At 39.9% G+C, this 25,269-nt stretch overlaps 1 protein-coding gene across 1 annotated transcript in view; it reads right to left on the reverse strand.

Annotated features, from left to right (window-relative positions):
- Positions 1-25,269, reverse strand: part of PDZRN4 (PDZ domain containing ring finger 4) — a 325,397-nt gene that overhangs the window by 98,756 nt on the left and 201,372 nt on the right.

Raw genomic sequence — 25,269 nt, forward strand, 5'->3', positions numbered from 1 at the left:
TACAGGCTGCCATATATATGGTAGACTTTGTCACTAAGAAAGTTTCTCTGTTACCACAATTCTGCGTGTGCAACTTTTGTGGGGATCAAAGGGTCATTTTAAACTACCACTGTTACTGAAAACAATATTCAGAGCACATGATTAACTCAATCAGGAGTGTCGCTAAGAAGGTAACTTGCATATCAGGGGAGCTAGATGGTTTTATCTGTGTGTGTGTGTGTGTGTGTGTGTGTCTATATCCTTATCTGCGCATTTTCCCTCATGTTCCCAACTTCTAGCTGAGGTAGCTGGTTATCTACCATAAAGTCCTGCTGAGCTGGTGCAGGGTTGTGGGGTGGGGGGTGTGGCCTTATGGCTTGTTCTTGCCGAAGGGGCAAGGACGGGAGTGATCTGCATCCTTTTCTGGGCAGGACGTGATGGAGTGGGTAGGATTTTCTACTCTCTGCCTTGTCCCTTTCGCCTGGCTGGAAGCAGAGGATTCTGAAGCCACAGAGGATGACAGAGACACAAAATGGAAGGAGCCTGGGCCCCCAGCATCACACGAAGGACGCTCCTGCCAATATAAGCGAGTAGCCAACTTCAAGAGAATCTTTCTCTCCTGCAGAGGGTTTTCATCGGGATGATTTTGAGCTTCCTTACCACCACCACCACAAGTTTATTAAGAATGAGGGTGATTTATTTAATTTTGTCACTTGGTGAAACGTTGTAGGTAGAGCTTTCAATTGTAGTCGAAGTTCTAAAAGGAATTTGGGAACTTTCTGGCAAATTCATCTAAATAAAACTCAGTAGAGAACCAGAAATAAGTCTAAGAGGGCCTTCAAGTAGTCAAAATAAATGTCAAAAACTCCTGCTACCAAAGGACAGAACTTAATGCAACAGAGGAATCTATAAGATCTAATTCTGAGTCAACTCTTAAAGACTAATTTGGCAAGCTTTTAATCTGATTTCCCAGACATTAACTTCAACTATACTGGTGTTTGAAAGCGTGTTTTTTCAGTCTGTGGCACACAAGAATTAGCACACACACGAATAGCGGCAAGCAATGGATCTAGATTGAATAATGTGCAAGATAAAGAAAGAATAATCCAAAATTAGGCAGAAAATTTTCAAAAACAATGACAGAGTCGTCCAGTAAAGGGAAAACAATGATACAAACCACTGTGTTTACCTTAACTCTGTTTATTTTCACTGATAGCCAAGTTGCAAATATTTATATACTGTTTCCTCCTCTGTTCAAGGAGAAATGCTATTTCTATTTTCTCCATCAACGAAATTCACTGCCCAGCACTTAGTAGGTGTTCAGCATGTGTTTGCTGAGTGAATGTTAGATATGAAAATTTACCGAAGGTACACACTACTCAAGCAATCTAAAGTGGCAAAGAAACTTTCAATGAAAATAGCAACTAGTTTACCAACAGAAAAGGGAACGTATGATGAATGAGGACTGATTTGTGGGGTAAGTGATTTCCTACTTGATGCTGGGTTTGACTTGGCCAGCAAGTGCTGAGCGCCTGGGGCTTTCTGCGTTATGAGTTGGGAGTTACCAGTTATCACCAGGCAGGAGATCCAAATAGAGGACAGAGATATGGCTTGTGGCTGCTCCAGGTCCCAGTCTTACATTTCTGATTTTTGGTAACATAATAGGGGATACATTCAACCTGGAAATCTCTGCTGTGTTCTGGGCAAAGGGCTAAATTACCACCTCAGAGTGACAAACATATCCAATTGCTTCCTCTGAAAATGTTTAGAACCCAGAAGGTCCCTCACGCTCAACCTCATACACTCAAAACCTCCTTTCATTCCATCCTATTGAGTAGGACAGGAACGAAGTGAGGTGAAATAGCATTTCTGTAGCACTGAGGCAGCGTTCAACTGGGAATCATCCCTTAACACCTTATATCAAGGACACAAGGGATGTTCATTTCAACTACAGTAGTTTTTGAAAGCATATATTATTATCATGAATATTTTCCCTTAAAACCAAAAAACCTTATTCCTTTTTGAGGTCAATAACATTAAAAAAAAAATTCTTTTCTGCGTCAATATTTTTTGCACAATTATACCGTAATGAATGAAAACTTCCCACCCACCAAATTCTCACCCTGTCTACCACTGCCCTTAGATGTCATTGAAGGACACAAATGTTTGTGGTTAGGTATGCCGCTCTCCCATCAGGAGCAAAGCTATTTTGCCCGGTAATGCAAATGACTGCATTCATCAAAAGGAGCTTTGTTAGTTATTCATTGTGTTCCTTATCATTCCTTTCCCAAACCCCAGCCATTCTGCAGCAAGCACAGAGGTGCGTCAGCCACTGTCAAAGGTATCCTTATCAGGCGAGGCAGGGTGCTCGGGGAACGACCTGCCAAGTCACTGCGGCCTCCTGTCTTCCCACTCCTTTGTGCATAGTGGGATGCTTTGTCCTTATTCTATGATCTGCTTTTCTCAGCATGGTTCATGGTGTAAGTCCCACAACCACATCTGGAAAAAACACCTTGGAAATAGAAAGGATTTATGAAAACACTAGGCTCTTTTTTTTTTTTTTTCTTTTTCTTCTTTTTGTATGAAATGGATGACTCTGTCCAGCCTTCCCACATGGATAAGCTTAGTGGTTTTCTCTCTCTCTCTTATGTTTTAAGCACAAACATAATTATTTAAAGATGCCATGAGACTCAGAGAAGCCGAGTAGGAGTGGAGAGAAGGAAAGCCCAAAAGGGATATTGACAAGTTGAGAGAGGGTCCGCTAACGCCTCCGACAGAGGCAGACACAGGGGTCTTTTTCTCATTACCTCTAACACAGCTTAACTGAGTTCAACACAGCCTTCTCTGTCCTCGGGGGGGAAGGTTTTCTTTTTGGACGGGCACTAGAGATTAATCCTTCTGTAATTTCTCCTGCTTTTCTAACTGTCAGGGGATTTGTGTTGGAGATAATGGCAGTATTAATGCCTAACCTGGGTGTAGAAATTGCCTTAATATAACAGGGATCATGAGGCGCACACCAGTAATTGCCCCTGAGTGATAGCCCTTAAAGTAAATGGCAATATAGGAGGGTCCACATCCAGAGGTCTTTAATGAAGTTTGGGGCTTTTCTGATGAGATTCTCTGCACAATAGGCAGAGAATCAAGGCTGCCTCATGAGTTTTAACCTCTAGCCTGGATTTAATATGGCCTTATTAAAGATCCTGGCCAGGGCATTCTGGCATGAAATGTAATAAAACAAGACACAAAATGTGCTGTAATTAAAGCCGTTTGGATAGTATTATCAGATATTTGATAATTAAGGATTTTATCAGACAGTTGTGCTGGACAATGAAACAAACAATATACTGATAATGAACTGATAATGGCATTGAAACCAAGGCTGTTTTAAAAAGGAGACTAAAAACAGTCGTGCGTGTGTTTTCAGAAAGCACCATGGCATTATAACACAAGCTAAATTTAAGTATCACTGGGTAAGAGTCTATAAATGAACTGTTGGCAGGAAACTGAAATGGTATTAAGCAAATATTTCTCACATCCTTCACTTCCTCATCCCCAGTGCCACAGTGAACTGGAGGCAGGGAGAGAGACCAGTTAGTGCTACAATTGTCCAGATGTAAAGCATGACTGAAGCAGCAGGGGTAAGAAAGGAAGAACGGGGACTCTGTCATAGAGGAACAAGTACTGACACACAGAAAAGGTCTAAACGATGCAATTATCATATTAATCTAACTGTAAGCAAACGAATGTATTTGCTATCTTCTTCAACACAGAAGTTTTCCTTTTCTGAGTTTGTTAATGTAATATCTCTTCTTGGCTTTTCTTTGTCCACTCACTTTTTTTTCCCCCAAAACATGCACATTTTCTTAAGTTTCTTGGTTTAGAAAAGAATTTAGAAAAAAAAGAAGAACTTCAGTTATCAAATGTGTAGTGAGCTAGAAGTGAAAGTTCTGTGGTTGTTCACTGATGTGCTCAGATGTCATTATTTTACACATCCATCTCTTCCACACTGACCCTGTATATGGTCCCTCCGTGCCCCACAACGCAAAGGCAAACCATGTTTATAGGTCACTCTCGTGCCTTTAAAGAAAAAGAAGTATAATTTGGGGGTATGACAGTGGTCCATTCACAACCACTCACTGTCTTAGTGGACAAGAAGTAAAAGAGACCCCATAATACTCATTCACTCATTTAACAATGAGCTTCAACCTAAGTGTTTCTACACAGGCTATGGTTATCACATAATATCTTCAGTATCACATGCTGTCTTCACTTTTTCTAAGAGTGATGAGGGAATTCCCCAGATGAGTTAATTAAGGAGAAAAATACAGATGTTAGTACTTGGCTGTTCTTTCTGACAAATTAGCATATGTAAACGCTACAGCAAAATGGATCTTAAATTCAGAAGAGAAAAAGTATCAATATATATAAAATACCTTAAAAAGCTTAAGGAAAAACACCCATGATAGCTGTAATTTCAGAATGCATCTTAATTATGTTGATGATTTTCTAAGTTTTCTGAGCCCATGTTGGGACCAGTGCCTCCCCTGACAATGTTAAATGAATGAGGGGCTCCACTGAATGGCACCAGAGAGAGAATGGTGAGTCGGCACAGTGGCCATTCTGTTCACTTTACCTGTGCTCTTGTTTTATAGAACTGACCAACACATGAAAGCCACATTCTATTTTTTTTCTGGAAGCAAGTGCAGTGGAAGCCCAGACTGGGCTGATCTGCTTGGCCTTCAGCTGGATTTCTGAAAGAGAGTCAGTTGTGTCATCTGTCGAATGTGTTTTGCTCCTGTGTTCATGTAAGACCACGCTGGCATGTGACCGCTTGACTCGCGTAGGCTGATGTTACGGAGCAGTGGAGGAAAAAGCAGCCACTTCCGGAAGTAACTGAATTCTATTCCTATAATGTCCTTGGAGATGCAAATCCAGCCTTCACAATAGTTTCACTGTGGAATGAGAGCCCGGGGTGTGTCTGTGCCCCAGTGCCGTGGTGCCTTCTCCGGGGTAGCTGAGCTCCCAGAATCCCCCTGAGGTTTGGCCAGATTGGAGCCTCGTGTTAGTTGGAAATGGCTAATCCATATCTTACTGACACAAGATCTTTAATGACTAGAGGGAAAGTACACTGCCCCCATCTTATCAGAGACTGTGTCTAAGTCCAGGTGCTTTCTGACGATCAATTCTACAGGAGCAGGAAACAAAAATTTCCTTTAATGCCAAGTGGGTGCGTAAGCTACAATTTCTGTTTAAACTTAAATATATCACAGTGCACCCTGCTATCTGACTTATCAAGAGAGTCAGATGTTGGCTATAAACGTGGTGATCTCCATATAATGTTCTAATTCTATGGTTCTATACATCTATTGAGTGTCCTGCGCCCTCCAAGGTACCACAGGTTCTCATTTGTTTATTTAAAGATTATGTGGTTTATATCCACAATGAATAAGGCGTTGGACTAGGTATTGTGGAAGGAACACAGAATCCATGACAGGACTCCTTTCAAGGAGATTGTAGTTTAAAACTGAGCCTCCCAAATCTGAATCACTCTAATACAAGTCAGAGTGTGAAGAATTTCGGTATTAACTTGGAAAGTATAGTCGAGAAACTCAGGAAAGACTTCAGAGCTGGGGAGGCATCCCTGAGGTGGAAAAAGATGTCCAGCCGAGAACGTGGGGTGGGCAAAGTGCAAAATAAAGTCATAAGTCAGTCCGATGTCTAGTTTGGCACTGTATATTTGGGAGAATCGGCAAATACGGCTTAAGAAAAAAGTGGATTTGATCATAGCATGGAAATCCTAAAGTACTTGCTAATCGTACTTGGTTTTGTAGTTTTATAGACAATTGGGAGCTCTTAAAGATTTCTGAGCAAAGGAATGATGCAGTAAGATAGTCTTTAAGAATATATGTTTGGCAATGGAGTGGCAAACAATCACGGGCTGCACCTATTAAGGCTAGAAGTGACTTCAGGGTAGTTGACCCCCATCTTGGTCACAAGGAAACTGGGATGTGCCCAGGCCAGGGTCTGGCAGTGGACAGACCCCAAGTCTTTTTACATTCAGCCAATTGCTCTTGCTAATATCACTGGTGAATTATTGTAACTCTTGTGTTTTCTTATTTTATAAGACTGTTTTCTAAAAATAAAAAAGATCAGAACTATTGACATATAGTTGTGTCCCTCATTTGGTTTTGTGAGTTATTCTCTCCATTGCAAAGAACACTCTCAAAAATCACTTATTTTTTACTTGTTTTGGCAAAGTTCGACAATCGATAACTGAGCCTTTTTCTCACAGGTTGGCTAGGAAAAATACTGGAATCCAGGTAGGGGTCACTGTATGCATATCATTAAATATAGTCCAGAAATCCTTCTGAAGGAATAACTAAGTGATGACCTTTTTTTTTTTTCACCTGGATAGCTTCATTTGTTTTACTCAGGTAGAGAGATTAGCAGCATCTTGTGACTAATGATCAATGACTTCTAAACCATGTCAATACCTTTTCAGAGTTAAAGCATAATGAAAACTTAATGAAGTCTTCCTGGTACATTAACTTCCTATGAGAAATATACATAAGACATGCCAGCTCAGCAGTCGGGAGGCTCCGTGTGAGTCTTAACAGGTATTCCCGACTTGACAATTGACTTCCACAAACACTGAGTATCTATTTTGTTAAAAGCCCTGTATTAAGCAACACTGTGGGACACAAAAATGACGTATGAAGTGAATATTTCCCTCAAGGACCTTTCAGTCTAGAAGTTAATTTACTTGTTTCTAATCCTAAACAGGTTTGAAAATGAAGTTTAGAAGGTTGCCTAGATTCCTGGTTCACAGAAAAGACAGACAGTGCACAGTCCGATAAGACTGGACGCCGTTGGTGCCGTTATCAAAATCTAACCCTTGAGAGCACAGTGTGGGGTTGACACTGAATTTGAACATGGATGACATTTTAATGACCATCTACTGTGTGCAAAGCACTCTTCTATGGGATTTGGGGTGGGGTGGGGGCAGGAGTAAAACAAATATGAAAAAGTAGGCCCTGTTCTGGAGGGCCCGGTCAGGCATGCACTCAATTAAAATACAAAGCACCTGATGGACGGTCAATAAAAAGAGGCCCAGGCAACACTATGGATTCTTGGAGGAGAATCCATTTCCTCTATTTAGGGCTCTGAGAAGACATCAAGAAGCAGGTGGCATTTAAACTGGGTCTTTTTTAAAAAAATTGTAGCATAGTCAGTTTACAATGTGGTGTCAATATCTGATGTGCAGCATAATGTTTCAGTCATACATGTACATACATATATTCGTTTTCATATTCTTTTTCATTATAGGTTACCACAAGGAAGTGAATATAGTTCCCTGTGCTCTACAGTAGAAATCTGTTCTTTATTTTATATATAGTAGTTTTATATGTATACTATATATAGTAGTTATATGTATTATATATAAATATATATTATATACAAACATATATTATGTATTATATATAAATATATATTATATAAATATTATATATCTATAAAATAGATAAAGAACAGGTTTCTACTGTAGAGCACATGGAACTATATTCAATATAGTATATAGTGTGTGGGTGTATATGTGTGTGTATATATATATATATATATATATATATATATAAAATAGTTAGTATCTGCAACATGAGATAGGATTTTTAAAAGTAAGGAAGTAAGGGAAAGACCATTTTGGTTTCATCCCCCAGTTATATGGGTAAAAACCTGGCTAATATATGTCCACATTAAACATCCAGAGAGATAAGCTATCACTTGGGAATAACACATGGAGATGTGAGTTTTGGGAGCCTCCTCTCTTACATCTTTCAGGAGGTTGTGCCCACAGAGCTCAGTGGTTGCTTTTGTTGTTGCTTTTCTGCTTGTCCTTTGTTTGGTTGACATCAGCTGTCTGCAGCCCCAGTCAGATGATGGGGGTAGGGTGTCTCTCAAAAGCCAAAGTCCAGTGAAAATACTCCTTTTGTTACACAGGAAACTCTGCAGAACATCCTCCAGGGGAGGGGAGACACTCTCCAACTCTCTTGAGGACAGCCACGGAAATGACAGATACTAGAGACCCCTCTGGAGATGAAGGAAACGAACTGAACAATTTGAAACTCCAATGCTCCCTCCAGATCCGCTGGGTTATTCCTCAGTCCAGCAACATGAAGGCGTCTGCTCATGACGGACAGGACAGACATATCTCAACGAACCTATTCCTCAAGAGTTATGTGTGCATTTTACAGCAAGACTTAACTCTTTTCTTTGCCACTTCAAAAGATAATAATAACAGAATGCAAGGGAGTAACAGTGCAGTTATAGGACAATACCTTTTTCTCTCTCCTACCCTCTTTCTTTCTACACACATACACACACGCGCGTGCGCGCACACACGCACACAGACATGTGTGTGTGTGGATGGGGTGTGCGCACAGAAATATGGTTTGTGGAACATTAAGTACTTGTATCCAGTTATTAGTAACATCTTACTTGCAAAATCCTACATTAGGATACATTTGGATATTTCAAAAATGTCTTCAAGCAGGCTCTAAGAAGACATACAGATATTTGCTTTAGTTGTTTCCTCAAAATAAAATCCAAATGAATTCATCTGGGAACAATTCACTTTCTCCAGACTTGCTTTGTTCAAACTGAACAAGAAAAAAGTTTCACTAGGAAATGCTTCTCTACTAAGTTTCATGTCCGGTGTGTTCAAATGTGTGCATTAGCAAGTTTGAAACCAGTTAAACAGGCTGATTTTCATTCGTTGAGAAAGTAAAATCTTTAAAGACCTCCTGGTTAATGTGGTACCTTTTAAAAAGTAGCAAGTTTCTATACTTTAACCTTTTCCTAATAACTCTGTTAATATTTGAAAAGCAGGCTATTTATTCAATTCAGGGATAAACTCTTTGTCAAAGCTGCAACCAATACATAAATAAAAAGGCAGCAGTAAAAACATGTGCTAGGCAGGCTATGTTTATGATATCCTGACAGAAAATGTATAAATAGGGAAAATTTACCACTCATTCACAAGAGCCTAATGAAGCAGAACTAAGATCTCACGCACACCATCCGTCACGTTGGGAACGTTGGCAATTTCTCAATTTCAGGCAGAATAGCATTGTTCAAGTCACATCTCTTGGAACAAAGGTCATTTTTTTCCCCTTCAGTCAAAACAGTAAAACTGTAATTGTTCCAGAAGTTTTCATTTTTCTTAAGCTAATGTTAATTTAATGGGTATCCTTTCTCCACGCCCCTGACTGTGGGTAAGGCAGAGCTGTGCTGTCCACAGCATCAATCTCTTCCATGCATTGTGGTTCATCAAGTGCATTTAATTGATGTTTATTGCAATGGAAAATGATTTATGGTGTCTCATAAGCATTCACAATTTAGAGCCTTGTTGTTCATAACAGCTTCCTGAAATAACAGAATCTTTGGATGCAGAAGTCTGTTCATAAAGGCTATTAAACCCATTGCATCTCTTTAGCCGGGGAATCTGATTTGGCTACAGACAGGATGAAGGATCCAGCACCAGCTCTTTGCTTCTTTACTTAAGTCTGGCAATGGCTAATTGAAAGGTTGCAGTGTGTAGGAAGGCTTAAATATGGCCCAGATTTTAGACAAAGGCATGCTTCCAACTGCTGAATGTTCATTTCTCTTTCTGCAAGCTGCATTACTGTCTTGGCCAAAAGAGGCATATGGAGTTTCAACTACTCTCTAAGCTGCACATTTTAAACTTGCCCCTGAAAGCACATCTTAAAATTTGTTCCATCAGCCTGGATCATATGCCAGGTGTCAAGACTCTCCTCTAGGACTTTCTCAAGTTTGTTTGGAAATGTTAACATAAAAGATCAGGACAACAAAGCTCCTAGATATACTACAAGAAAACAAAAAGTAATCAATTCAAAAAGATCGCCTCATTGAAACCTGGAGTGTGCTGACATGATTTCAGGCAATCAGATAGTTAACATGTTCAAATCAGTGAATGAAGCTGCCAATATTTGTCTGCATTTTGGACACCCACTATTCTACAGACTCTTGGGACTCAGGTCCTGCGCCCAGTCCTCACTTCTTCCTCAAGACCTGTTCTGCCTCCCCTGTTTCCTATTAGAGCCACAGCCCTCTTCCCAAATCCTCCAGGGTGAAGCATCTAAAACTTCTCTGCCTGTTTCCTCTCTCCAACCTCCTACCCTGGACTCAGCCACCAAATCATGATGTGCTGGTTTGGCTGCCTCTCAAAAACCACCCCTTCCAAGCCAGCTCCATCCCTACTTCTGGTTCTCCTGATTTTTCATTACCCTCTGGTCTCCCTCGCTTGCTTTCCTTACCATTCCCACCTGCAGGAGCCTCAGGGGCCACCTTGGGGCTCCCAGCGCTCAGCTTCCCAGACTCAGCCAGCCAACTCTGCTTTATCTGGTGAAGCTCCTTATTTCATTGGGAAAACCAAGAAACAAAAAGTCTCTTCCCAAAAACTAGGCTGAAGATCTCGCCTCCCTTTGCTAATAGTAACTTCTACTCATTCGACCAAGCCTAGATCTGATCCTGCCACTCCTTTCTTAAAAAACAACATCTTTTGAAGGTTTCTTTCTAACTGCGTCTAAAAGACAGCTCACTCTCTTCAGCTTGGCACTCAAAGTCTCCGCCATCGGCCCCTTCTTACTTTCTGCTCACTTGCTTCTCTTGCCTTTCCCGACGTCCCCTGTGTCCCCCGCACACGTACTAGCACACGCTAGATTCCCTAAATTCTCATCCTTCACGTTCATACTCTCCTTCTGGCCAGAATGCTGCCCCTCGGCAGATGGTGCTCCAGGAACAGCCTGAATCACACGTTCTCCGTGAGGTGTTTGTGTGTGGCTCCCTCAGCTCCAATTCCCCTCCTTTTCCTGGTCGTCAGCTGCATTCTCACTGTAATGACTTATCCCAAGGATGTTAAGCCCCTGGAGGTTTCTAGTTCCTGCCTTATTCACCCCTGGAGCCCCACGGTGCTAGCAGCCTTGCACCAAGAATGCACTTAAAATCTGTATTGAATTAATTGGATGGTCACTATCAGCCACCGAGTTAATTTATGACTCATTTTACCCCAAAGTCACTAATGCATTTAATTATTTACAAGGCCTAGATTTTAAAGCCATTAATTAAGTGATTTTAATTTAATTTCAAACAAAACGGTATGTTTCTGACCCTGGTGAAGACAAAAAACAAGCATTGATGGAAAAGGTTTTGAGTCCCTAGAAATTGTAGTTATAATCATGTGACTCAAATGGATACAATAATCCAGCCCTTTTATTCTAGTCTGGTTAAAAAGGGAGGGAGAAAGAGGTGATTCATTGCCTCATGACTTGAATGTTTCTTTCTCATAAAGCTTGAGGATGTTTTATTTTTATTTTAGCATTCCACAGAAAATTTGAGGAAACCCCCCCCCAAATGAAAAACAAACAAACAAAAAAACAGTCTTTAAAATCCAAGCACCTTGACCCTCTATGGAAACATTAGTTTGTGTGTTTCCTTGCACTGGTATTCCACTTCAAAGAGCATTAGTGGCAAAACACATCTGAGAAAAATACAGCCAGTCCTTAAACGATGAGCTATTTTTCTGAAAACCAATACTCTCAAACTGTACAACTTGAGCCTGAGTTATACTGTCATAAAGGATGCAGCATAATTCAATTACATAGTGTTTATATCATATTCAAATTAATCAATTTCTACACCTCTTGGAGGGTGTCCCTTCTGCCTTAGCAAGGGCCCAGGTGCCATGGGAACAATCAAGCACTGAAAGATAGAGGAAAACAACATTTTCACATGTGAATAATTAGACTTGGAGCCATAACGATTATGAGACCATGTATAGTATAATCAGATGCCACGGGCTCAGCACAGATAAAGGCACATCTGTATTCCAGGGAAACAGCCCCTCCCCTGGTCCTTTCTCTCTCCCTGGAATGGGCACCACCCTCGGCCACACACTGGCTAGATGTTTGGCTCTGTCTTCCCCTTTGGCCTCACATTCAATTAGTGTCAAGAAGAAATAACTCTTAACTCACTCTTTAAAATGTCTCTCACTCTCCCCTTTTTATCTTGGTTCCCACCATCCCACTGTATGAAGCTTTGATCTCCTCACTTCTGTATCACTTCCCAATCGTTTTCTCAAACCAGCATCACCTCTCCAACTCAATGATCCAGTTCAGAAGGCCCTCAGCAATGTGCCTCAATTCATTCATTCACTCCTTCATTCAATCAATCAACACTTCTTTTTTTTTTTTTTTTAACAGTTGTTATATGCCAGACATTACTCTAAGCACTGGGGATACTATTTTCATTGAAACATTTATGTTATTAGTAGGGAAAGAACCCAGTAATTGGATCTCTTACTGGCTGTGTAACCTTGGATTATTCTCTTACTTTCCTAACCTCAGCTGTTTTCCTTACAAAATGGGGAACAATCCCACCTGTTGTACTTAGATCACAGAATTACTGGCAAACTTTAACATCAGGGAGGGCACTGAAAATATTTTGTAACCTCTAAAATAATAGAAACCACCACTAGTCCCATTAATTTCTTTTTATGCTTTGGAGTTACTCTGAAAAGAAATACAGTCATCCAGCACGGAGAAGAGAGAAACTGGTTCCAACTGAGGTGACTGTGGAAGGCTTTCAGGATCCAGTGTTCTCAGAGCTGGGGGAACTGGTATAATTGGACTGTGTCCTGCAGTTAGTGGGGGGAGGAATCACAGAATTCGACAACTTGGATGTGATGATTGGGAGCGCAGAATGCGGGACTCAGGTGAGTAGACAATGACTCACAAATTAGGATTTGAAGTGAATAAACGGGCTTGTGATATCCTTACCAGGGACAAAGAGTGCATTTAGATTCAAAGGAGATGGGCTTACTACTGAATGATGAGTCTGGATTGCACATATCTTGGGGGTAAATATTGAGTATGTGTGAAACAATAATCACAGAATAGAATAGATTATTAGAGCCCAAATGAACTAACAAAGGCTTTGAAGAAATAGCACTTTCTAAGTATTTCCCAGATTAATGTGTGTGATTTATGAGCAGAATCCTAACACTGGGAAAGAGTGTGAAAGGAGGTTCAGTACAAACTGCTCCCCTAATTATACCATTATTAATTTTGTCATTTTGTTATTCGTTGTTACAGTTGAAAGGGAAATGTTTTTCTTAGACTGCCCCAATAGGTGACAATATTTTGAGGTCTAGAAATGCAACTCTTTTGTATCTGGATGAAAATGAATTCATTCTTTATTCCTACCGCTAAGATACAGTGACCCAGATTTCAGGCTTTTAAGACCTGTAAGTTATAAAAGGCGAGACTGTTTTGTTCTGTGAAATTTTACTACCGAGAATATTTACTAAACAAACACTTTTGTGTGAGGAGGTGCTTTCAGTGTCCTAGTTTCTAAGACATCTCTTTGTAGGCTCTTCCATAGGATTCCGATTTTTAATGCTTGTTTTCTCAGCTTCTATTTTATTTCTGTTTTTAAGGAAGCAATACTTATTTAAACAAAATACCCTCCTTCAAAAAAATCCACAGAGAGATTTTAAAAAAATGCTAGGATAGAATACAAATTGAACTCTAGACTTGAAGACTTTAAGGCTGCAAAACCTTAAAGTCTATTGCACTGAATATGACTCCTTCAGAATTTCTAGACCTGCACTATCCATTGAAATTTAAATTAATTAAAATAAAATCAGCAATTCAGTTCCTCAGTTATACTAGCCGCATTTTCACCAATCAGTACCCACGTGTGGCCACTGCACCACTCAATAACGCAGTCGTAGAATGCTTCCATCAACAGAGAACTTTCTATTGGTAAGTGCTAGTTGAGACCATTTTTACATAAGGCTCTGACTGCGTCTGATTGGTTCCATTTGCCCCAGAGTTGGTCCCAGTATTAATACTGCTAAAGATGGAAACCTGCTAGGCCACATCCAATCTGACAGCTGTTCACAGATCTACTCGTATGGTCAAAGTCTCAGGATAGCTCCAGCTGTCCCTGTGACCAAGGTCAATATGGAAGCACGTGTTTTACTTCCCTGTCTCTCCTTGGATCGTATTATCCAGAGTATTTAAATTACTCCCTTGGCCCCTGGGCAGTCAGGGAATGTCTTAAGGGAATTCCAAAATAATTAATTGGGTCCAATGATTATTTGGTCAAATTTACTTGATTTTTAATTTTATAAGAAAATGTGAATTTCTCCCGTCTTTTAAAAAACAAGCCCCCACTGTTTCCTCTAACTCAAACATGGGAACATGAGGAGAAAGGAGGTGTAGAGGCCAAAGCCTGGTAACTGCCAGTGGGCAGGTTTTCCTCCCTTCAACACATTCAATATTGTCATAAATAAATGTTTTGTGAACACTGCAGAAATACCTTGCTGTTCTGAGATTTGTTGAGAACAAAGATAACGTTCAATAGATCCAAGACAAACCAAGAAAGACTGGGCCTTCCAAAATCACTACGGTTTTGGCGTCAGTTTACAAGAACAGTCAGTTTAATCATCGGCTATCACTGAACATAAAATGAGCGATTATGGGAGCTTACCAGAGGAAAAGACTCTGACACGGGAAGCATCTGATCTAATTGGTTCCAGTACTGAAGAGTCACCAAAATGACTCCTGACTAGAAACAATGTTAACAGCTATTAATTCGTCTTACAAAGATCAAACCTTTCAGAAGGAGGTTGAATTTTAAAGCACGCTGAATAATGTGCTCTTATAAACAGGAGACTCTGCTTAGTAAACCGAGCTAATTAAAGCACTTAATAAATGGGGGAAAACCCAGCGCTCTGAATCTCTTGGTGGTGCTAGAGAATTCTCATTTGCTCTTTCAGAGAGGTAATCAATCGAAGGGCACATTTTTCTTCTCTTTGTTCTTGCCCATCAATTTTAATGGGTGCAGAACTTCAGTCACACAAAATGTAACGGGACAAGAAGATGGATGAGTACACTTGAAGCCACTAGTCACAGGACAGAAAACATCCTGATGAGGTGACCGAGGCAGGATCTTGTTCAACAATAAGGCCCGGGCAATATTTACTAAGTGAAACTACGTTGCTCTGTGATTTGGTACGAGCTTGCAGCAAAATCAATTTCCAGACACGATGTGTCACATTTCCACAGGTCAGACTTTCAAAGTCACATTCTCCAAATAAGCTTGCTCCAATGACGCTCTTAATTCCAGAAAATGTTTTAATCTAGCAACAGAGTGGATAAAGAGGAGGAAAATAACTGAACCTTAAGGAACCAGACCTTGTCTGATAAGTTATTAAAATTCCTTTGGAAGGGGAATTTTATTAGAGCCTAGAAATTCTGTCCATCTATGACACGATGAATTGGTATATGCAGCGGATGCCTGCTGAGCCCTGAGATACCCTCTTCTGGACCGAGGCACTCACTTTTCTGGCCCCTGGGGGCACTGGTTGCTGCAGCCTCCAGCTTTGTACTGCTCTGGGCGCTGTGCTTGGCCAGAGGGAATTAACGGCTTTGTGCAAAGCTACGCCCATGCCCCAGGAGCTGCCACATCCAAAGGTTAGATGATGCAGATGCAGGAATGCGAAGCCTGGCTGCTCCGTCTCACTTGGGAACAGTCTTGAAGGGCCATCCCAGCTTCACAGCTCCCCTGGCCATCATCGGAGGTCTCCGCTGGGACTGATCACAGACTACTTCTTCCTTCACCCCCACACAAGGGTGATTCCTGAGAAAGCTCCCAAGCACCTCACGTACAAATCTTTGCCTCGGAGCCTGTTTCCCAGGCCACGGAACCTAAGACAGTCTATAACATCAAAGGGCCCTTTTGCTTTGCAGCGAATTGTAAGAGAATTTCAATACTGGGCTGAATGAAATAACTATGGATGTTCAAGTTCACCATTGGTAAGTAGTGTACTGTTATGTTGTTAGGATTTGTATGGACAAAAAGACATTTTTATAGAATTTAAAAAATTGAAAACGTATTACGTTTAATAATTTAAATGCAGTTTGACTCTAGTGGGCTTCTGTATCCTTATGTAATCCAGCAACTAATCAAAGTATTAAAACACACTCAGGGGTGGAGGTACCATTGGTGAGGCCTGTCAGCTTTCTTTCTGAATGCTTCAGGGCAATATGAGACATCATCTGCCCGCTCGTTGGTTCCCACCTATGAATACTATGATGTTATTAATAAAAGGTGTGGAGATATTTCTCTAAGGTCCTGTCAGCCATTTGTTTCTTATGCACTTTTTAAAAGCAATACTTTATAACAGGATATTTAAACTGAAAACTAAATCTATTTGAAAAATAGCCACAGAAGACTCTATGTCTCAAATTAATAAGTGTTTTTTTTTTTTTTTTTTCCCTCTGTCAGGTTTTCCTGTGATCTATGAAACATGGATAATGCTGGCTGGAAAGCTGTGAATACTTCAAAGCCATCAAAGCAAACTTCAAAGTGAGGGGCCAGTTTTAAAATGATTTTCTGTTGTTGTGGATGGTGAGAACCAGGTATTCATAGGGGGGGGAAGAAGAGGAAAGCGCTGGGGAGCGGTCATTAGCACACTGATAACAGGGTTACTGGGCAGTTCAATGACGCCAGCGGGTCAGTTTACAGTCACAGACAAGGTGTCAATTACTCAGCCAGAAAATGATTCTCCATCAGGAAGACCATCCTATGAATGTGATCGTACACTGAAGTTGCTGGGGAGGCTATTTATGGATACCATTTGCTTTAAATGCTTTTATCACTGTTGTTTTTAATCAGTTGCGAAGCCACAATTTCATCTTCCTGAAATCTAGGACCCAGTTACTTTGCTTTCAAGAGACTACGATGGACAGTATGAAAGATTTGTAAGGTCACTTCTTTCTAAATTACTGTTTAACTTAGTTTTTTAACGAATTTCTCAAATAGTTAGTATCCAAATGGATCCCACAAACCTGAAAAAGAATCAACAGCCACAGACAGCACTTAAATATGTCTGTGAACGCTGTACTGTGCCCGTGAACATCATACGAGTGCGAAATTTTACGCATTTGCTAAGGTACTGGTTTTTACTGGTGATGTTTTGTTTCAGAAGGTGAAAGTGAAAAAGATTAAATTAAGCCACCTCATCGATGCCAGTTCAGGAGGACATATTTTCTTAGACTTTTTAGTCTAAATTTCACCTCCAGTGAAATATGATATTGAATGGAGTATTGCCACAGTCTCTCAATTCCACTGACGGCATTAAATATTATATGGTGCAATTCTGAGAAACTTCAAAAATTTTTACTTAATTTGTACAAATTCTTGATGGTTAATTGAGAGTAATTTAGCCTCAAGCAGAGACACTGCCTTTATATTTAATTCTTACAATGGCCACCATAAACAAGACAATATAATCTCCTTCCCTCTCCCCACTCCCTCCTCAGATTACCCTGGAATCTGGATAACACTCTCGCCTGACATAGAATATGTTGGACATTTCTGTCACAGTTTAGAATTAGTTTTCATGGGAATATAAAATGAATCCTAATTAAAAAATGATTTTTTCAAATCCAAAAACTTAACGTCTCCCCTCCCTGATTTCTGTCTCTGTGGGCCACTGGGTTAGTTTCTGGACAAGTTTCAGTGCTACCGGGCATATGAGGGGCTCAGTTTTCCTCGCATTATATGCCTTATGGCTCAGAGAATATCCTTGCTTTTACAGGTAATAATGGATAATAAGTAAAATAAATATAGTTTTAAGTTGTTAAATGTCTACTTTCGTATATGCTTGAACTACCTAGGTTTTATTTAGAAATTTTAAAAATGATTTTCATGCTTTTCTTATGCGCTTTGCTTTATATGATCTTAATTGGGATATCTGCACCGGACAAATTTTCTTTTTACTGCTAGACCAATTATGAAACCCAAAGGCATCACCGTCAGGGAACATTCAGGCATTTTCCAGTATTTTTTATAATTATCACCTTGAATTCTTTTTATAGTAAGAGGGGGGACATATATAAGTTGAGTGTTGTAATGATTTAGCCATATACTACAATTCCAATGATGGATATAAATCATGTTAAATAAAAAGAAGTATGTATTAAGCCACTTTTACACAAAATCGCTAATTCAATTTTATGGCATAGAAGGCAGCAAATGAAGAAATATGACAGTTACTAAATCAATGATCAGTTAATTTAATCACACAAAACATGGTTTTGCTTTATACAATGTGAATATATATAATATTATATTTTTGACACTTTAATTTTTATCTGTAATACAGTAAATCACCATCACTATAATTCTCGTGATTCTCTGTTCCTTTCTTTCTCTCTCTTTTTCTCATAGAACTAATATTTCACCTTGCATGACAGTTACTTCTGAACAAGTGTATTACTGGAGCCTGCAGGATAGTAAACTCCTTGGGGGCAGGTATCCCATCTTGTTCTGCTTTTATATCACCCTCAACAAATTGTCCTGCTCACAGAATTTGTTTAGAATTTAGTGATTTATCCTTTACTCAAGAAACTCAAGTGGGTCTTGGGTTAGACTGCAAACAGGGTTTTTGGTCCTCCAGAGATTCAGAGACCAGTGAAAATCACAAACAAGTAAATTGAGAAGGGATACCATTTGGCACATGTTGTGACAGAGGTAAGCACTGGGTACTTTGGAAGGAGAAAAGAGGGGACCTTCTTAAGTTCAGGAACTCCAGGAAGATTTCCTGGAAAAAGTGATACCTGACCCAGGCCTTGAGGAGGGTTACAACTTAGTGAGCTGAAGTACAACGGGGAAACTCTAGGAAGCTAAGACAGCAAGCTTTATTGGCCGGTTTGACAGTTGAGGGATAAAAATTATATCATTATCCACCAAGACTGGAAATTTTGAGATAAGGATCTGATATTCCGGATCCACCTGGGTAATAAAATCTTCAGTTTGGGAAAAGAGGTCAGGGAATAGGAGTGTAGTAGGCACGACAGAAGGGCCAACAGGGCTTTTTTTGAATAAAAGCAAGGACCATTTTCCCCCAATTCTAAGATGTAAGTTCCCCCCAGTTTCTTCTTGTTTCTGACACTGGGATGCACTTGCAATCAGTACGGATATTAAAGGTGGTAGCTTGTCAACTCTGCATGCTCCCAGCTGTTCTTAAATGTGATGATGAGCTTTACAAGTGACAGAAATATAAACTAGGTGACATTTTCAAAGTCAAGAAAATACACAATTATGTAGTTACTTGAATTAACTTGTTTTCAAAGAGAAAGCAGTGAATACTGGAGACAATAATAAAATAAAGTTTCCTTTGTGAATGCAGCTGTCGTCATGTCCCCAGTCCTATTCCTTGACTCGATTTGTGTTAAATTCCTTCTCTGAGCCAGGCACTGTATGGCCTGGTACAACTGCAGAGGTGCAGAAAAAGTAAACACAACCACAGAAGCATCGGACTGTATTTCAAATTGTGGAGGAGCATTGGGAAGAGCAACCTACCCTGTCTTGGTTTCAGAGAGGACTTCCCAGATGGCCCACCTTGAATTGAGTCACAAGGGACTAGGATTTTTATATGTGTGGGGGTGTGAAAAACACGCTAGGCAAAAGGGACATTTTGTTGAAAGGCAAAGAGATGAGGAAAATCACACTGCTCCCAAATAAGAAATTACAGTTCGGTTTGGAGACAATTTGGGCTGTTAGGAGAGTATGAGGGAAGATAATAGATTGTGAAGGATCGTTCGTGCCAGGCATGGATTTTTGGAAAAGTGGGGGAAAGTCTTTTAAGCTCTCAAAAGCGGGAGTGACAAGTCATTTTCCCGTATTGATGGGGAGAGGACATGTTTCTCTTCCTTATGCTAAGAAGGGCATCTCTGTTGACCCCTCCAAGGAGAAATACAAATAACATCAATTATCTCTCTTCCTTTCTTTGTCTTTTCCTTTCATTTATTCATCCTTCTTCCTTTATCAGATATTTATTGAGGACCTACTATGTGCCAGGTGCTCAGTATTTGTGGATCAGTTCAGTGGGTAAATACGAAAAGCTCAAAGGGAGAGGGGTATTTGATATTTATAATAAAATGAGTGTGGACTCTGGCATTAGGCGGATCCTGGTTTGAATTCCAGGTGTTCTACTTGCTGACAATACGACTTTTTCACTTGATTACTTTGTGCCTCGGTTTTCTCATTTGTAAAATGGGGACACCATTAGCTATCTTACAGGGTCACTGTTAGACTGAAATGAGATCATAACCTCAAAAATTATCATTTGTGGCATTCCTGTTATGCCCTTTAAATGTATGATCTCATTTAATCATCAGTAAAACCCTTCAAGGTTGATGTTAATCAATTAAACAAAAGCTTGATGAGGTTAGGTAACTAATTCACAGTCAGAGACGTAATAAGTGGTGTTAATGCTCAATTCAAAAGCCTTTGTTCTTTCTTCTGGACGCAGTGTGTCTCCTATGTAGCACACTGTGCTTGGCATCTAGCATGCACTCTTCAAATAGTAACACCCCCCCGTTGCCAGCTGGGTAGAACAGTTGCACTATTTTCCATATTGTCCTAACACTGAGGTTCACAACTGCATAGGCAGAACCAACCTCAAACATGAAAAATTTGAGTCACTTAGGAAACAGAGAGCATGCTTGAGGCATGAATGGCAAAATCCAGCCATTGAGGGCTACTTTAGCACAGCTGCTCTCTTTTAAATAAAATGCCAAGCAAACAATATTTACACATATTCTATTATTTAAATTGCATTCTGTTATCTAAAATGTATTCTATTTAATTGCATCCTTAGGGCTTATAGAACCCTGCAATGATGATGGTGCCACATCTTTTCACTTTTGCAGGGAGATCAAGATATTCGACTATTCTCATCCCATATCCTGCTTTGTTCCTCCCCTTTTCCCTAAATATGTCCTATTAGTCACATTCTATGACATTGCTTTTACAATAAATCCTGGACACCAAACATACCACTTTGACTGACTGGATAAACAATAACTACCCTGAATTAAAAAAAATGAACTTTGGCTCCTAGCCTAGACCATTCTAACTTAGAATTGCCATTAAGCTGTTCCATGAAGACCCTTAGATTATCCTTATCCATACAGAACTGTCCTTTCTCTGTAATGTCTACTGTGTTAGGGTTGTATATTTATTTCCACACTTGTCTTCTAATTGCTTTATGGTAACACACCTTGGAGACTGGCATCTTAACCTTATGTTTCTTTTGTAGCCTCCACTGCTTTCTAGCACAGTCCTGAGCACAAAGGAGGTAGAGAGTATTTATTTGTGGTTATTCAATGAGAAATACTCTTTCCCAAACTTTACCTTGAAAAACAGTAAGATCTGAATTGTCCCATAATTCAGTTGCAGGAAAACATTACTATTACTGATCGCAATATTGGCCATCAATCTGTGGATTTGTTAGTTTTTAAACCAAACTAAGTATTTTGGTAATTCTCTTTGCTCAGATACATTGAAAAGAGGTTTTTTTTTTTTTGTATTTTTGTTTTTTTTTAATTAAAGGTAGCTGAGACAAACACTCAGGCTTTTAGAAGTAAAAGGTTAGTTCAGAAAAAAAATCAATTTCCACTGAGATGAGAACAAGTTTCTAAAAATTTCCTACAGTATTTCTAAAAAGTGACATAAAGCAGAAGAAGTGGAGGGTGTACTTCACTAGAAGCCAAACAACTATAGAGCAAGATTTACAGCTGTTTACCAAATGGCACAAATTAGCAATTAGATGCTGTATGTTGAGACACAGGAGAATATGGGGCTACTACCTTTTAAGTTTTTTGCTGAAGGAAATAACAAACTCTTCATAATAACCTTTAAAACTGTTATTCCACATGGAGAGTGATGGAAATAAGAGAGAAGGAATGAATGCAGCTGGAAGGAAGATGGATCTGGGGCAGGTTACACGGATGACTTTGGAAATGTTGCATTTCAATATGAAAATCACAGTTGCTCTTGAATTACCTTGATTTCTAAATCTGAAGACAAAATTACCACCCAGTGGTATCCAGATCCTTATGAGTCACAAGAAGAAGACATTTATTAAGAATAACACCTAAAATTCTTACAGGGTGTGTCCTAGGATAGACTCTGAGAGAAAACAGTGATTGAGGCAGACCCTGTTCTGGGCAACCTGCTCACTTTTCCCTCAAGAATTATAAACTTTTCAAGGGAAGGGACCCTTCACAGAACCACAGTCTAGGGACCTCTTCTTAAGTACCTTGTGATTTAATTTTTATACCTTTCTTAATCATTTAATAAGATTGAATACCGACTAAATGACTTGTGAAATTCAATATGTGAAAATCTACTTATATAAAATGAATATACTGGCCAATAATTGGCTGTTGTGCAAGGATTTTTCACTGTGGATTAATTATAAGAAGAAATAGTTCTTATAAAGTTCAGAAATCACTATTTGCTAAAGATATGCAACTCATTTGCTACTATCTAACATGACTGAGAGTGAATAATAAATGTGCATATGTTAAGTAACTATGAAAATAAGAAAATGTATTTTAGAAATGTTTTCCACAAAAATTGAAATCAAAGAATTTTCTAATCAGATTATCCTATGTAACCAGCAAATTCAGGTGAGTTGACGAGTCAAATATCTCAGCATAATCTTTTAGCTAAGTTTTCAGCCACATATCCTTTGTGTATAACATGGAATGAGTGAAAATGTTTCCCTTCAGTATTTCATTTAAATAGAAAGATATGCAATTGCAGATCCTTGATCTTCCCCTGGGTCTAGAACAACTCAGTAAGTAGAGAAAATTTGAAGAAATTAAATAAGTTTTAACAAATTATGTGATATTCTAATCTTTCTAGTAGAGAAAGGCACTTCATTTATTAAATCTACCTAAATTAATTATCACCATTAAAAAATTTACTTTTAGTCATATCAAAAATGCTCTAACATTTTAAGGTTTTCTTCAAAAGTCTTGGATAAGGTACATTCTATCTATATTACATTTAATCACTATATTTTCACCACTCTGTGAACATCAGAGTTCAACATGTGAAATATATCTTGCTTTTTAAAGTAGAACTAAAAATGACTTTCATTTTTAGTATTCACAATTTTAAGAAATTTGGCATTCCAAAAAAAAAAAAAAAAGGCTAAGAAAGTCTGTACTCCAACATTAGTAGTAACTCCATTTTTTATAATCTCTCTTATCTCAAGGTAACTTCTGGAAAATGCTGTTGACCTCTTCTCTGAATCCACCACCTTCTGGATTTTGTCCACCTTTTTGCAATGAAATGCCCTTTAACTGTCACCACTGATCTCTCTCCAGGTTTGGTTCTCTGGGAGGCAAACTCTGAAACAGAGTTTAGTGGGAAAGATGCTTGTTAAGGAGCATTTTCTTTGTGGAAGTGGGAAGAACAAAGCAGGGTTGGGCAGAAGGAGAACCCATCTATGGTGTGGGCCCAGCAATGGTGGCAGGGAGCTCTGGGGCTAGCTGCCTTTCAGAGGGCCCCAGTTCAGGCTAAGATGCCCAGCCCCATGGACACTTGTATCAGTTTGTCACTGGAAAGACTGAGCCTCCTAGGAGGTGAATAACCTTGGATGAGGGACTCTCTGCAGATAAGACGGTTCCTGAGGGACTGACATTAGTCTAAGCAGCTGGGGCAACAAGTCCTTCCTGAAGAGGCACCCAGAGAGCACATCATACATTTTCAAATCCAAAGACACTGCGGCTCTTAATGTGTTTGACCAGGCCAGCCACTCCTCTTTAAATGCCCTCTCTTCTTGGCTTCTCCCACAAATTTCTGTTTATCTTCTTTCTCGCTCTGTTAACAAGTTCACTTTTTTCTCCTTCTCCTTTTTGTGTTTCTCAATAAAGTGTCCTTGGTTCACAACTCTCCTCACTTTTCAGTTTCTCTCCTCTTTTTACAGCTTTGTGGGTGATTTCATCCACCAAACATAGACATGCCAAGTTTTTGTTCTGAATACTCACTATCTGCCCAACATTGCTTGGAAAGCCCATAGTGAACCCCATGGCCAGCTCTCCTCCCCCAAGAGCTCACTTACCTTCTCTTATTTCTTCTCTGTAAATTTCACTACACCTCCCAGGACTCACAGGCCAGAAACCTAATGAATTTACCTCCTCAGGGTCTCAACTCTGTCCCCACTTTTACATCATTTCTACCACTTCTAATTCTTTGCGACATCTTCCAAATTATCCTCCCCTGTTGTGGTCTTGCTGTGGGACACAGTCCCCAGCGCCTGCCCCATGTCTCCACACACACACCACAACCAAATCTACGTTCTTAACTCCTATCAGAATGATCTCTCCCTCTTTAAAAGCCAACCAACCAACCAACCAACAGACAAAATCCTGGGACATGGAACACTCTCTGGAGTCTGTCTTGCCTACATTTTGGGCCATGTCCTGGGGCCTGCCTGTCACTTTAGATTTTAGTAACACTTGTCCCTTGTTACTAAAGCACCTGTCTGTCACCTCCATGGACTTCTTCACCCTTCTATCCTTTTTATTTCCTCTCACTTCTCATTCCCTGTTTCCTAAACCCCCATCAGCTCGAGTCCCTTTCCGTGCCTATCGAAGTCTGTCAGCATCTCGGTTGATTCAGCATTTCACTTTATCACATTCTATGAAAATTCTCTGCTTGTGTGTCTCTCGTCTACTACCACAGTGTGTGCTTCTCAAAAGCAAGAAATGTCACATCTGTCTCAGCATTCCCCATGGCAAAGATGAGGACTTGGCACAGATCAGGCAATCGAAGCTTACTGAAGTGGTTTATTGAACTGAACAGCATGTCTAGAGTTTAAGACAGCTGCTAAGTGGTTGACAAAAGCAAGACATTACTGTGATGTGTCCTTGTTTGTTTCTCTGATTATATGGCATAGATACCTCATTCAAGCCAATTGCAATAAATGGAGAATTTATCATGGAAATATACTGGAACTGGGAAATGAGGCCACGCTGAAGACGTGTTATTTGTTCTTTGTGCTTTTCTCTCTCCTGACCCATGTGCTTTATTTCTCAGGTGTCTCTGATGCCTTTAGTATCTTTGATCCTCATAGATCTGGTGAACCACAGACCCTCAAGCTCCCCAGTCTACTTAAAGCTTTCTCTCTTTCTCCCTCAGCATTCCTTTGCTTTCTAATCCCGTTAGTGATGGCCTCTTTTCCAGTATAAATTTCTGAGACTCCACTCTCAACTTCATGTACTGAATGACTGCTCCTGGTTTAATCAGCTATTAGGTATGGGGCAGAGAGGAAGACAGAGTGGTCCTTCACCAGATGCTATGGATGGGGCAGAGGCTGTGGTCCTGCAAGATGCCATGGTGGGC

The sequence above is a fragment of the Camelus ferus genome, chromosome 12, assembly GCF_009834535.1.
Source record: "Camelus ferus isolate YT-003-E chromosome 12, BCGSAC_Cfer_1.0, whole genome shotgun sequence".
NCBI classification, from domain to species: Eukaryota; Metazoa; Chordata; class Mammalia; order Artiodactyla; family Camelidae; genus Camelus; species Camelus ferus.